Here is a 15,799-nt window from a genome sequence, read left to right on the forward strand (position 1 = left end):
GGGCCCTGGGGATTCAGAGACACTCCAGTCACGTCAGCCTATGACCGTTAGCAGCTAGACAACTGGTGCATTCTGTACCAACAGCTGGAGCTTCTGGGAGGTCTTTAACCATAGCCCTGAGCAAAGAGCATTGAGGTAATCCAGGATGGAGGTCACCAACGGATGGAAAACTGTGGTGGGATTGTCACTGGTGAGGAGAGAGAAGAGGTTACAGCCTTTTTGCCAAATCCTCTGTGGCTGGATTCAGTGCCCAAGCGCTGATTTCCATTGCGAATGCAGTCTAACATTGGTGGTATCTGTCTTGGGGAGAAAAACAAGTCCTGATACTGAGTCCCACTCTTTGGGCAAGAGACACTGCCAAAATGTGTTCTTTGGGTGCGATTTCACACAGTTGTGATGAGAGATTTTCTTATCTGGAGTAAATATTTCAGGAATAAAAATGCCTTTATGAAATTAAATGAGTGGTGAAACTTAATGTGTGGAAATCATCCTGGAAGTAGAAGGTCCTATATTCTTCTTCTTTTTAAAAATTTCTAGGTTGAAAGAGAAGATGAGGAGATTCTTAGTCTAATTAACAAATATCATATAAAATAGAAGCAATTATTGCCTTCTTCCGCTCCTCCAACTTGCACATTTTTCTTTGAGATTTTAGCAATAGATGATTAGTTGATAACTCACACAAAGCCTGGTTCAGAATGCACTTCAGAGCTTCACTCTAAACAAAAATCTGCAGCAAAAAACCATGACCATATACTTTTGACACTGAGCTGACACTAACCGAGATGGATAGGGTCATACTCTTCAAGGTCTACTTCCCCAAACAAGGGAGGACAGATGTATGAAAGAACAAACATACCCAGCTATGCCTAACATTGTACAAATGCACACAACTGAAGTATTTATAGCTTATATAGGTGAGTTTTGTTTTGTGGTTTGGAAACGTTTGTGGCTCTGCTTGTGGTGAAGGGAGGATTTTTGCCATAATAGGCAACAATCTCGTCCTCTCACCTCTGATGTGCGTGCCACATGGCCTTTGCAATTGACAGGCAAGAAAGCTGAATAGGACATTCGTATTTGAGCAATAGGCTAATGCATACAAGACCTGGCCGTACGACTAGAGCTGTCCTGGGTCAGCCTCCGTGGCAGTCTGCTTTGTAAGCACCAGAAAACACGAATTCGTTTTGTGAAGGCTCACCTCCCACGTGGACGCAGATCACTTAGAAAATGTACCGAGAACAAAAGTTTCAGCCATGTCCTCCTGGTACTTCTCCCTGTTAAGATGATGCCAAAACAACAAAGTCCTACTGTATGGTGCAGGGAACTATATTTAATATTCTGTGATAAACCATAATGGAAAAAAAATATGAAAACGTATGTATATATATGTATAACTTGATCACTTTCCTGTATGGCAGAAATTAACACAACATTGTAAATCAACTATCCTTGAAAAAAAAATTTAAAAAAAAGATGATGCCTGTGCAATGGGTATCTTTTTTCCTGTTCAGACTTTGCTCTTCAAGCCTATGCTGATACTTGTTGGTTTTCCTGGATTCTATATATCAGTCAGGATTCTCACAGTGTCAAGTACACGTGTGCTTGCACATACGTATTTTTATTGTACTAGAATTAATAGTTCAAAGTGTAGCAAATAATGAAACATTTTACATGCCTTTTTATTATAAAAATTATAATAAAGTGTTTATTATTAAAACTTTTTATTATAAAAAAACATATATTTCTACCTGCTGTTGAATGCCCAACCAGATTTTGAGAATAAATGAACTGTGTTTGCTGAGCCCCAAATATGCTCTTTTTTCCCATCCATCACACTGAGTCTACCATTAATTGCTGAGCCCCAAATATGCTCTTTTTTCCCATCCATCACACTGAGTCTACCATTAATTCCTAACAGTCGATCCAAAGTAATATTAGAAATAGGCTTGTCTTTGGTCTGCCTCATTCAAAGCTCATCTCTCGTCAATTATTCTCACCAGCAACTGTGGTCCTCAGGACTTACTTTGATTGTCACTTACCTTCTTAGAGCATAAAAGTGGTTCTATTGTCCCTTTCTGGTCAAATTTAATCTGTGGATTTTTATAAATAAAAACTTTTCTAATTGCCTTCTCCTCATCTTGTTCCAAAGGCTCATTTCACCACCTATGCCATTGTTTCTGTCGGTTATCGTTTATATAGGAATCCTCATTTCCTGTATAACTCTGCAGAGATCTCCTGTCTAGCCCTCTGACAGCTTCTGGATCTAATTAAATCCAATAAACATATGGTAAGTACCTATTTTCCAGGCTCTGTGCCAGGCTCTATCCCCTCATTTAGAACCGAATTACATACTGTTTCTATTATTTATTTATTTGTTTATTTTGAATGTTTCTCTAGGTATGCCATCTAGCCAACCAGAAATCCTGCTTCCTGAGGGTGCGGACCTGGTCCTACACCTCTAGCAGCGAGCCTCAGGAGTGCTTCACACAGGCATGCGCACACACACTTTTCGTTGGATCTGTTTACCCTGCCTTTTCAGGTCAGTCTCCTTTGTGCTACATTATTCTCCATCTCTCTGATCCTTCCCACTTCCCTAACTGCTCAGAACTTAGAGCTGCATCCCAATAGAGCCCCCAAATGTATGCATCCTGTTACTTACATTCCTCCCGCTCTAAGCATTTGATTATCAGCTCCTTCAAGGTGGGAGCTATATCCCCTGCGGTCTTCGTTAATCCCTACAGCTCTTTCTCTGCTATACCAGAGTTTCCATATGGTACATTTCCTGTGTAGTACACTTCTCTGCTATAGCAAACTTTCCACAGTTTCTGGTTTCTTTTGTGGGGAGTGGAGGGTCATGCAGCTTTTCTACCTCTCATCTTCCATCTGGTCCTCCCTGGGTTGAGAGTGCTTCTTGTTCCCCAATCCTTGGCCCACCTACCAAAGGGAGGGAGAAACCCAGGACTTATGTTCACGCAAGGAGGAAAGTGACATTTAGGTAAAATTGAATAGTATTTTGTCAGGTGCCTAAAGTTGATGTTTGGGGTGAAAAGCATGGGAATACTTCATCTTTACATTTGGCCTTGTTATATACTAATTATGCAGGCCATTCAAAGCTCAGTTCAACGTATATTTTTCAGGTGCACCAATTAGGAGTAGAAATAGGAGCCTGGGGCACTTCCCATGACATTCAATATTCAGCATTCAACACCCAGCATAGCAAGTCGGGGCCGTCACTCACTGAAGGTGTTTGCCTCCTGTTATAGCCCTAAAAGTGAGTGGAATGCTTGGAAACTTTAGAAAATGGGTCCATACTCTAGATAACTTTCTCCCATGCCAAATAAAACAATATTCAGTGTTTAAAAAATGTTATTGATAATATACTTTTTCTAACAAAAATATGTGTTCTAGAAAAATGGAAAAAACAAATATGTAATTATCTTACAAAAATAGGATCATGGTGTGTACATTGTTTTGCGACTTTTGTTTTGGTTTTTTGACTTTTGTTTGTACTTTTTAATTTATGTCATTAAATATTTTTCTATGCTAGGATATTCCAAAGTGAGTCTGTTATAGAAGTTATTAATAAATATTACATATTAAGAAGAGAGTTTCATGATGAGATAAATGTTGGCAATGCTGGATTCAATAGGATTTTTGTTCCTATAGGACTTTTTAGAGCTTTTAATGAACTAATGTATGTTGTGATTCTTAAAAATAAGGATATATTATGGAAATTCTCTCAATTGTTTTACCAAGTACATTATTTATGTATTATGTATTTATGTAATTTCTGTAGAGTAAGTGTTCTTGACCACACTTTGAGAATAGAAGCAGAAGTAGGTCATAGACCTGCTATGACTAATCTTAGGATGTAACCTGGAAAATTTATTAAAACATGTTATTAAAAAGTCCTGCTTTGAAAATCAAAACCACAATGAGGTATCACCTTACACTGATCATAATGGCCATATCAAAATGTCTACAAATAACAAATGCTGGAGAAGGTGTGGAGAAAAGGGAACCCTCATACACTGTTGCTGAGAATGTAAACTGGTGCAGCCACTGCAGAAAACAGTATGGAGTTTCCTTACAAAACTCAAAATAGAACTACCGTGTGATCCAGCAATTCCATTCCTGGGTATTTATCCAGAAAAAATGAAAACACTAACTCAAAAAGTTACATGCAACCCAGTGTTTATAGCAGCACTATTTATAATAGCCAAGACGATTGGATTATTAAGAAGATGTGGTGTATATATAGAATGGAATATTACTCAGCCATAAAAAAGAATGAAATACTGCCTTTACACCAATGTGGATGGAGCTAGAGAATATTATGCTTAGTGAAATAAGTCAGACAAAGACAGACAAATACTGTATGATATCACTTATATGTGGAATATGAAAAATAATACGAATGAATATATATGCAAAACAGAAACAGACTCACAGATGTAGAAAACAAATTTGTGGTTACCAAAACAGAGAGGAAAGGGGGAAGAGACAAATTAAGGTATGTGATTAAGGGATACAAACTACTATGTATAAAATAGATAAGCAACAAGGAGAGATTGGATAGCATAGGGAATTATGCTCATTTTCTTGTAATAACCTGCAACGGAGTATAATCTGCAAAAATACTGGATCATTATGCTGTACACCTGAAACTAACACAATATTGTAAATCAACTATACTTCAATTAAAAATAAAGTCTACATTAAAAAAATTACTGCTTTGAGCTTGTTTCTTATGTGTCTGTATATATGACCTTCTTTATTAGCAAGGGAGTGAGAGATTTGACTATAGAACATTAATTTGACGTAACACCTGCTAACACCAACGGAACTAATATTCTGTGCAGCATAATTTGAGAAATACAGCTGTGCAGGGTTCCCTGATATTATTGTACAAGTGGTGATTTGGGGTTCCGTGTTCCTTATTCCTTCCAAGTCCTGATGCTTCTATACTTAACTGCGTATTCAGAATCTGGCCTCACTGTTTGCTTTATTAAAGATACAGTATGATCCGCATCAGTTAACTTATTTTTCCAGTTCTATTTTCAGTCATCATAAAAATACATTGACCAGAAAGGAAGCTAATAAATCAGTGCTCTGTAAAATTGCAGGTTAGAATTTCTTAGGAAATTTAAGCAGAGATGCTCCTTTGTTGGAGAAAAGTAGCAACAGTCTGGATTCCTAGGAGAGATTCACCTCCACTCACAGCGGCCACGTTTTCTTTAATTTTGTGCCCTGCCTAGAATTTTGTCCCCTGCAACCAGCCAGCCAGCATCTCTGTTTGCCTTCTCACGAGCATATTTGTCCTGTTTCCATAGTTGTATATGTGTTATGGTTTCTCATTTGCTCTGTTTAAATGAATAATGTACATAGTTTCTCTCTCAAGTTAAGTTGCACTTATCAGCGTTTTGCAAAAAAACTGTTCAAAGACAAATCTGCCGCAAATGAGTTGTTTGGTGCTGCTGATATGGTTTCTTTAAAAAGCGGAGGTTTCAGAAACAGCTTATCCGTCAATAGCTCCGATGGCATTTTGTGGTTGCTTTGCACAAACATCTCCCCTTTCTCTCCCAACCCTATCACCGCAGAAGATAATTTACTTGCCATGTTGGCTGTTTTCCTTTTGATTTTAAGAATCTTCCCTTTTCTATTTAGTTTATCCTAGGTGGTCCTGGGAAACTTCTATACATCTACAATTCAAGGATGGGTGATACACTTCATGTTAAGACCATAAGAGGAAAACTAATGGAACTATGGTTTGGACTTTGTCCTCAGGCAGAATGGAAGGGTGGCTGATCCTTTAGACTTAAACTTTGGTCTCCTGATGAAAATACATTGTTCCAGTGAATTTTTGGTACACAAGTTATAAATGTTTGAAAAATGTGAAATAAATGCTGAGAGGGTTGGTTACATCCTCCATATGTGATCTTTAAAAAAAAATACTTCCTCTTGATCTTACCTGCCTAATTTATCCATTTATTGGTGTATAACTTTCTCGTAGCCACCCAATTTTTTAACTATTTGTTCAACCCTCTCTCACGAAGCACTTATACGTTGTATGCTGTGCTGTAGAGACGGGATAGTCCATTATATGAATTTACCTAGAAGAAGTTCATTATACTCTATGTAGAAATACACCTTGACAAATATCATTATCAGTGATCCACAGTTGCTATTAGTAAACATTGCAAAGGATTGTCCCGGGCATTGAAGGAAGATGTAATATTGGAGCCTTGCTTTCCAGCAGCTGGGATGAAGTTGGAGAAATAGGACCAATGTGTACAGAGGGAGCTATGCAAGTATCAGCTGAGTGGTCCAGTCAGGTATTCAGCAAGGGGTTAGCTGACCTGAGTTTTGGAGGAAAGAGGATATTTAATTAAGTGAGGGAAAGCAATGGAGTACATTTTAGTCAAGGATAACAATTTGGTAATTGTTGTCTTTGTGACTTTGGAAAGACCAGTTTGTTTGGAACAGCTGTCTTTATTTCAGCGATACTCAATGTTTTCACGTTGCTTTCCATGATTCCAGGACTTTTAATAATTTGAAGAACTCATAATGAAAGTTATAGACCCTTTTTCCCAGAAAGTTGTTTCTCAGGGCACTGAACTTCCAAGGTTTTAGCAACCCCTCAAAGGCCATTGTTGTCACCATAATTCTTAACTTTTCCTGGGCATAAGTCTATGTCAGATGTATTTTCTATCTATATACACACTATCTCATTGAATCATCCTGACATTCTTGTGAAGCTAACACTATTGCCATCCCTGTTTCATAGGAAACTAAAGACAAGATAAAGTAGATTGCTGGAAGTCACTCAACTAGTAAGAGTCAGAACTGGGATTCAGACACCTTGGTAAATTGCCTTCCATGCGTCTCCTTTCCTTCCTTCTGTGACTTACCACATTTCTTCCACAGCCAAGCTGATATAGTCTCTTTATCTGGTGTCTGGCTACTGGGGGCTTTCAGTAACGGCAAACAAACCCTTGACTTCCTTGGAGGGACTTAGCGACCAGGCAGCTCCATCACCCTGCTTGTTTACAGAAATCAGATATGGGCTTGTGTTGGCACCTGAGTGACAGCATGTGAGAATTCAAGGGCCTCTTCCAGGAGTGGCAGTAAATAGACCAAGATTGCTCTTGTAACGTCAGTGATAGAGAATACAAGATAGGATACTAAAAGGAAGCTTTAGCCTTTTCGTACCGGAGCTAAGGATTAAGATGCAAAATTAGGATCCAGGCTTGGATCCAATTATCCGAAGCGTGGTGGGGAGCCGTTGTTAGGATAGGTAGCAGCTAGTACCATGCAGGGACATGAACTTGCTGGAGAAGCTGCTGTAGGGAAAAAGGAAGTTGGAGAGAAAAAAAATATTTTCCAAGCTCCCTCACATGTCACCCTAGGGCACCAGCTAGAAGCCTGTGAGAGGAGATTTTATTGCCCCTGTCAGCACCTCCGTGGGGCCTCTTCTTCACCCCGTTCTTCCATTTCTCCTTGGGGCAGCTGATTTTAGGCTGAGAATTACCATCGTGGGAGTTCAGCCAAGTCGAAGTTGCATCCAAGTCATGCCAGCCCCACCCTGGAAGGCCTGTGGGTGAGTCAGGCTTTCCCTGGTACTCAGGGAACCTTCTGTGAATCCAGGGAAAATCCCTCAGGAAGTCACGCCTAACCATAGAGGCTGCCGGGCCAGAGTGAATCTATCGCAGGGGAGGAAAAACACTATCTCCCCCGTGATGAATAAGGGCCTGTTCCCTCACCGCAGTGTCTCTGAAGTACCACCCAGTGCCATTCCTCAGTGGTGAAGTGACCCACTTTCAGCTGGGCTGCAGGCTCGCTGGAGACTCTGCCTCTCTTCAGAAGACTTAGGCATCGTGGTCCAACTCCTCTGTTCCTTGACTGAAGTCATTCCCATGAGCTCCCACAGCATGAAAGAGTGCAGACCTCTTTGATGGGTCTGACATAATGCACATTCAGCACCTCTGCCATCCCTAGCCCTTTCTGTCTTCTGCCAGCTAGAGGCACTCCTACGTACAAACATGCCCCTCATCTAGGGAATTGGTCAGCATTTCAGGCAAAAGGGATTAAAAACAAGGACTGGGAGTAGCCAAAAGGAAATACCGTTCTTAGAACATATAGAACAGAGAAGCCATTTTGATAGTTTGCTAGTAATTGTGAAGCAAAATATAAAATAGACTGAATATTTGGAAAACACTAGATTAAACATAGGTTTCTTTACTGAGCAATTTCTTTATTTCTCTCTCTTTTATATGCTCATTTTGTTGTGAATCTCCGAGAGGAGGGTAAGGTAGGCACTCTTTCCCAAATGTTCTTGGTCATGGAATTCTTTTTAGGAGAAACGTACCATAATATTTAAGTGCCAATGTCCAGAGGGTACCATGGTATCAAAATGTAACAAAACATTTGATGTGCACAGTAAGAACTGTGAGTATGTTGAAAAGATTCTATTTTTACATGAATTTGGCTTAATGATGGTGAACTAAACCATGAAAAATAACTCAGAATTTTTTGCAGGAAGGATAATAAGGCAGGGCATTTGGGTGTATGGTTGGCGAATATGCCTATTGGATATGTAAAGATACTGTAAAGCTCTGATAATTAAATCTGTGTTGACCTGGCTCAAGAATGTTTAAAATACATAACAGGGAAACTAGATACACCCTATAATATATAAGTAGTTAATAGTTATTTTTTAAAAGAGTCATTTCAAATCCATTGAGAATAAATGGATTATGCAAGACTATTAATGCTGCAGAAGATAAGTTACCTATTTAGAAAAAAAGTCAATTTAGATTACTGCATCTAAATGTTAAAATAAAGTCCAGATCAATGAGCGTGTCAGTGTCAACAAAGAGAACCATGAAAACTAAAAGTAGAAACAAATATCTATTCAATCTCTAAATAGTGGGGAGAGAAGTTAAAAGCATTCAAAATATCATAAAAATTGAAACAGATAGGTTTGAATATCTAAAAATTAGAAGACTTTGTGAGTCCAAAAGCCCCCAAATTAAAAGTTAATCAATTAACTGGGAAGTATTGGAAGCAATAGTTAAATATTACTACATAAAACATGTAGAGGGAAATAAACTCAGACTCAAATAATTATATGGAGAATGAATAGACACAATTATTTCACAATAGAAGAAATACCAATGCTATTGAGTTTTAAAAGATGTTTGACCTCACTAAATATTCTAATTTTAGAGATGAAAAATTATATTTGCTAATCATATTAGCAAAAAAAGCACATTCAGCATCTATGAGAGTGAGATAAAATATTCAAATTTCTAGAAAAGTAGTTAAATAATATGGATTAATTGGGGGAAATGCTCATATCTCACATGGTTTATTATTCATTGCTCTACTATTTACACTAGGAAAAATAAATTAAAATTGAGGAGTTTGATATTATTCTTAAGCTGATATATACTTTTTTTTGTTCTTGATGCTACTGGACAGTAGCTGTCCTTTATAAATCTGTTTTTAACCATGAATTTAGCCAAGCAGAGGAATCTTCTAGGAAAAAAGAGAATGAGATCCTGATGCATCCCTATTTTGGTCCAAAGATATAAAACTGTTTATAGAACCAAAGTGGTTCCATTGAGGCTGCCTTATTTTAAAAATGTCCAAAAAGCCATGAGTGTTGGGAACCTCAGGGGTTACAAAGGAGAGTCTGGATTGGTGACTACACCTTGTAAAAACTATAATAGTATAAAAAGAAGGAAACAACATTTCTACTAAAATTATTAAAATTCTGTATGTGAAAGGTTAATCTGGTAGTTTGCATAATTTATTTAGGTGGACAGATAATTCCCAAGCATGAAGAAGAAATGTAAATTTATTATATTTTTACTTCCTTTCAAATCCAGTTTGCAAAAGCAAATTAACTTACATTTTTACCATGATAAATTTTCTGCCTGATTTTAAATACAAAAATGACATTTGGTTGACAAAATATAAATACATTTATACAATCACTAACAATTTATAAAATGTATGAATATTTTGTTAAACTAAAAGTTTTTAAAACAGAGAAAAGACATGCATATATCGAGACTTTCTCTCATATGTGGAAACTATATGGTATGATGATTAAAAACATCTCCAGTGATTCAGATAACTTTGGGTTTCCATGCTAGTCTGTCACTTTAAGGCAGTTTCCCAAGTCCTCAAATTCTGTTTTCTTACCTGTAAAATGGGCATAGTAATAGTACTATTGAGATAACACACACACGGTGGCATAGTTCCTATCATATTCTGAGGGCTCAGTAAATGGAGACTATTATTATAACTAGTTGAAGTACCTTTGCGTATGTTGAGGAGAAAATCCATACACTGAAAGATAGTTGTAAGGAAACTCCTAAGAATGCAGTACAGAGAGATAAACAAATGAAAAATAAGAAAGAGAGATTATGGACTTGGGAAACTGAATTTCAATATATATCCAGTAGAAGTACCACAAAGACAGAATAGAAAAAAATTGCAGAATGGGAAAAAATATTCAAAGAGATAGATAAGAGCTTTTCATTTAAAAAAATAGATTTCAATGGTGAATGTCATAAAATATAAATACATGTCTGAATCTATTCTTTAATCTGGAGCTCCCTATGTGGTCTAATTCAGGTTTCTTTGTCTGGTTTACTTAGACTGGGTAGCAAACTGTGAACTGGATTGAGTGTCAGGAGACTTAGACAGGCGTTAGGCTCTTTACTCTTCCCCTTGAATTAGTCTGGTCAAGTTTTTAGTCTTTATGAGCCTGGATTCCCTTATCTGAAACATGGGGATTAGGTAATGAACTTTAGGCTAGATATTGCTGAGAAGGTGTTCTGCAGCTGTGGTTAGCATATACAAGTGAGCATATTACTTTCTGTAACAAAGATTATCCTTGATCACGTGACTGGGTCTCATCCTATCAGTTGAAGGCCTTAAGAGCAACAATTGAGGTTTCCTGGAAAAGAAGAACTTCTGCCTCAAAACTGCAAGATCAATTCCTGCCTGAGTTTCCAGCTTGCCTGACAGATTTTAGACGTTCTAGGTGCCACAACTGCATAATTGCATTAGCTCGTTCCTTTAGCAAGTCCCTTTATAGGTACCTACATATTTACGCACACACGTATATTATTGGTTCTGTTTCTCTGGGAAATCCCTGACTGATTCAATGAGATAAAGAATATAAAAATTTTAAATCATGATGCACATGTGTCTTAAATAGACCGGGATATTCATGCGCCTCGTCCGCAGATACCTAAGTCATGTTTTTACCTCTTTCTGGTCTTTGGTCCAAAGTCACCTTCTCAGTGAGACTTTCTCTAAACACTTTATTTACAATTGAACTCCCCAACAGCCCCTTTTATTCTCCTCCCTTCCTTTGTTTTTGTCTCTACCACTTGTCACTCTCTGACATTCTGTGTATTTTACTTACTATTTGTTGCTTTTTGTCTGTTTCACCGCTAGAATGGAAGCTCCATGGAACATTAAATATTCTCTCTAAAGGACCTCCTGTCTCCATCTTACCTTTTCAAATGTGTCCTCCACAGCCCCCCGTGTGAATCTAAGACCTAAATCTAACTTCTTTATATAAAACACTTCAAAGGTTCAGGACTGTCTATACAAGCACTGCCCAATAGAACTTTCTGCGCTGATGGAAATGTTCTATAATCTGCACTCTCCGTGGTAGCCACTAACTGCTCGTGGCTGTTGAGCCCGTGAAATATGACTAGTGCATCTTAAAGAACTAACTTTTTCTTTTTTCAGATATTACTTAATTTAAATGTAAACAGCCATATGTGCCTTCGTGGTAGACAGTGTTGGAAGCAACTAAATGTCAAGCCCTCCGTGTTGATCACTGCCTGGTTTCTTCAGCACATTTCTCTTTACCCACACCTCACAGTTTATAAAACAGAAATACTGCAGCGCATGAAGTTCTCCAAACACATTGCGTGTGTTGTCAACTTGGTGCGTTTGCTTATGGGATCCTCGTAGCCTTCTGCGTTCCACGCGCACCTTGCTAACTATTATTAACAATTCAATTTAGGAATCGTTCCCCCGCTGTCATTCCAGCTGGATTAGGTGCCCTTCCTTCACACTCTCATAATTGCTAGTGCATGGATCTATGATTTTATTTTTAATACTGGACTCTATTTATCTGTTATGACTCTGTCTCCCCCCTAGATATTTACCTCCTTGAGGTCAGAGCCTATTTCTGTCTTTATGTTTTTAGTTCCTAAATCCATGCTTGGCTCATGGTTAAGGCCCAACAAACCTTTGTTGAATAAATGAAGGAAGGAATGCATTGGACCTAGTGCTATATCAAGAATGCCTTGGCCTTATGTCTATGCCAATTCCTACAACCCTTCTCATTACCTGAACCTAGAAAAACCCAATGTGGAACAGAGGTCAGGTAGCTCCACTGTAAGACAAATGCTATTTAATACCATGGCCTACCTTCTTCTCTTTGCTTCCTCTATCAGGAAGAAGATGGTTTCCAACAGAATTGAAGCCAACTCAATACCAGGAGAGTTTGACACTTGTCTGGCCCTCATTATCATTGGCCGCCAAAAAGGTAGGCTTTGAGGAATTTTTTACAACCACTTATAATTATTTTTTAGAATGTTTTTTAAAATGTCTTCACTCCCTGTTCCTTTCCATGCTTTCAGCTCTTGTTTGGGAAAGAAGAAATCTTAGTAGTGGCCACAGCAGAGTCGCTCTGCTGGATTTAGCTTTTCAGAGGGTTTACAGATCACCCATGATCCATCTGTGAACTTAGGAGAGTTCTGAGAATGGCATGACTCTGGGTGAAGAAAACAAATATCTTTGCTGTAAACAGGCTCTCTCTGATTCTTCAAATAACACAGCATAGTGCAAATTTCTAATATAAGAATTTCTGTGGCTAATTCTTGTTTTGTACTAGGTCACACATTTACCATGAATAGTCATGATGTACCTAAAAATGCACCCGTAGTATATTCAGTCAAAGAGTTAAAAAAAAAAAAAAAAGAGGTGGGGGAAGGGTCTATGGAGAGGTGGGTAAGAGGAAAAGGCAATAAATCTCAGGCCCATGGGATCTGGGCAGCAAACTGCACTGGCAAATCTAACAACTGCCAACTCTGGAATGTGTCAGCTTAATATCATACTAACTGTTACCTGGTAGGTTGTCAGAATTCTAAGAAATGAGAAGATCAAAAATGTTGCAACTGGGAAGTATTCCAAATGCCTTTCAATGTATATCTGCTGAAACAGGGAGGCTATTAAAATGCCCTTTAAAAAGTCCCATTAAAGTAATAATCCAATAAAAGGAGTGTATAGTCTGAGAACTTTGCGGCCAATAGCAAATGAGCGCCAGCAAATCTTGCTGACTTTATGGGAGGTTTCTCCTCTTCTGCTTTCTTCATTGTGTGCTGAGCAGTGACTTAGTTTTACTCCTTGAGTGAACAAGGCAGCACAACCACGTCTACGGTGACAGAACTATAACTTACTTGTGTATCTGCGTACATAAATACGAAGTTATGACAATTACAAGCTTTGTAGAAAATGCACATTATTTGGAACCATAGCAGGTTACAAAGAAAAGGGAGAACTTGATTCATTGTTCCACTGGATATTTGATATTGTGCCCTAGAAAACAATCTAATCAATTTCAAATTTCAGCAGAAACGCTATGGGCACACTGAACAAAAATAATATAAACTTTCAACTTTAAACCTATTTAAGAATTGAATGGCATGTGACGTGAGTAGTTGAGAGAAAAATTGCAACCACTTGATTTTTAGAACATTAAAAAAGTCGTATCCAAGTTTTGCTTAATCTCATTAATCAGCTAGGCTCTCGGTCGAATTCATTGTTTTAGTAGAAATCTCCTGTGATATTTTAAAACTTTAGTACCTTTGGAGAGATTGAACTTGTATTTTCCATCTACCTTTGTCATCTTACCATGCTCGGCAATATAATAAGGCAGCTTTATTTCCTTCTTTTCACCACTATATTATACAAAGGCTTTATCTCCTTCTCTGAAAAACCTAAATGTTTGTAATAGGGAGCCTTTCATTGCTTTTTTTTTCACTCGTTCTCTCATTGTGCAAACACACTTAGCTTTATAATCATTCATTCATTGTCCATTCATTCATTTAATAAATTGACCACTTTCTACATACCAAACTCTGTGGTAAAAACTGGAGATAAAACAGAGAGCAAGTCAGAACAGAAATTGAAATTTATCCCAGCTCCTACATGTTTTTTAGAGGAAGAATTCAAACTCTTTTTTTGGAGGTCCCGATACACTAGCCCTACTTCACAAGTCTAATTTTACGTCTTACTTTTCCTCAACATCGATTCCCCATTCTTTCACTTCCAACCACATTTCATGTTCATTCTCACTTTTACATCTTTTTCTAATTTTCTTTCCTCTGCAAGAAATGCAGAAAATTCCTCCAATATCCATTTGAATCCAACTCACTTTCAAAGGCAAGTCTTCTTTCTTCTGCAAGTTCTTTTCTGGACTATGCCAGCCCAGATTGAATCTTGCTCTCCTATATCCACTTGGCTGACGAAAAGGCATCTCAAACTGAACAAATTCCGTAGTAAAGCTTTTGGTTATCCGATTCTCCTTCTCAGTAAGTGGTAGTCTCATCATCCAGATGCTTAGGTCAAAACTTAAGGAAGTACCCTTGATTCCCACCTGGCCACTAGCAAGTCCTATCAACTTTGCCTCCAAAAATCCATCTCGAACCTGACCTCTATCTCCATCTTCATTCCAAGTTGAGACAAACCACCATTGCCTGCTTAGGGTCATTGTCTCTCCATCACTGCTTCTGTTTCTACTCTTCCTTGGTTACTGTGTACAGAAAAGTGCATCTTCACAGCAGCTGGGATGATTTCTTTTCCAATATATTTCACACCCTGTCACTCTCTTGCTTAAAGCCTTCCATTGTCTCTTAGAAGAAACGTAGAACAGGTGGACCAAAATCCTGGCCTAAATGGCCCTGCCTTCATCTCCTCTTTGCTGACTCAGGCACTGGATCCTTCTCTCTGTTGCTCAGTCACAGCAAGCTTGTTCCTGCCTTGGCCACTTCTACTTTCAGGTCTTTGCACTCACTCATTCTACTCCCCGCTGGACTGCTGCTTCTCTTCAATCTTCCTGTAGGCTGTTTCCTTCTTGTTGCATAGCTGAAATGTCACCTCCTTAGAGACAACCTTGCTTGCCCCAAACCTAAGTTCACTCCTGACTTCCTTTTTCAATAGTCATCATAGAAATTATTACCACTCGACATTTCTTTATGAATTCATTTGTTTATTATCTATCTACGCTCAACTGGAATGGAACTCTATCAAAGAAAGGACTTTTTCTGATTCATTCACAGTTTTTTCACCAGTGCTGGAACAGGACCTGACCATGGATCTCTCTGATACATGAAGAAATGAATGAGCCTGTAGAGCACACACTTGAACTTGAATGCCAAGTAAGTTGCAGGTCTTCATCCTTTTCCAATTGTGCTTCATGTATCGTCACAATTTCCTTAAACCAAATTTAAGCTCCTCAACCCAGCAGACTATACTTTGGTCTCTTATTTACATGGCATGTATCAATGTTAGGTTATAATAAGAACTTTATAAATGCAACCTCCGTGTTCACTTAAAAATGATTTGTTGAAATGTGACTAAAAGTTAGGTATTTGTGACACCTATCATACATCTCTGTTCTATTTTGGCTGCGATTGTTGGGATATTTATTCCTGGAACTTTACCTTTGGACAATGTACACAGACCAATGGAAAAAATCGTT

General features: G+C 38.2%; 1 long non-coding RNA gene across 1 annotated transcript in view; it reads left to right on the forward strand.

The window, feature by feature from the left end:
• LOC138842695 (uncharacterized) overlaps positions 1-2,287 on the forward strand; it is a 114,226-nt gene extending 111,939 nt beyond the window's left edge. The window contains exon 3 of the long non-coding RNA XR_011377455.1: positions 2,197-2,287. This is a non-coding gene — a long non-coding RNA (uncharacterized lncRNA). The remainder of the gene's footprint in view (positions 1-2,196) is intronic.
• The last annotated feature ends 13,512 nt before the right edge of the window (positions 2,288-15,799 follow it).

Source organism: Globicephala melas, chromosome 5 (genome assembly GCF_963455315.2).
Source record: "Globicephala melas chromosome 5, mGloMel1.2, whole genome shotgun sequence".
Lineage (NCBI taxonomy): Eukaryota > Metazoa > Chordata > Mammalia > Artiodactyla > Delphinidae > Globicephala > Globicephala melas.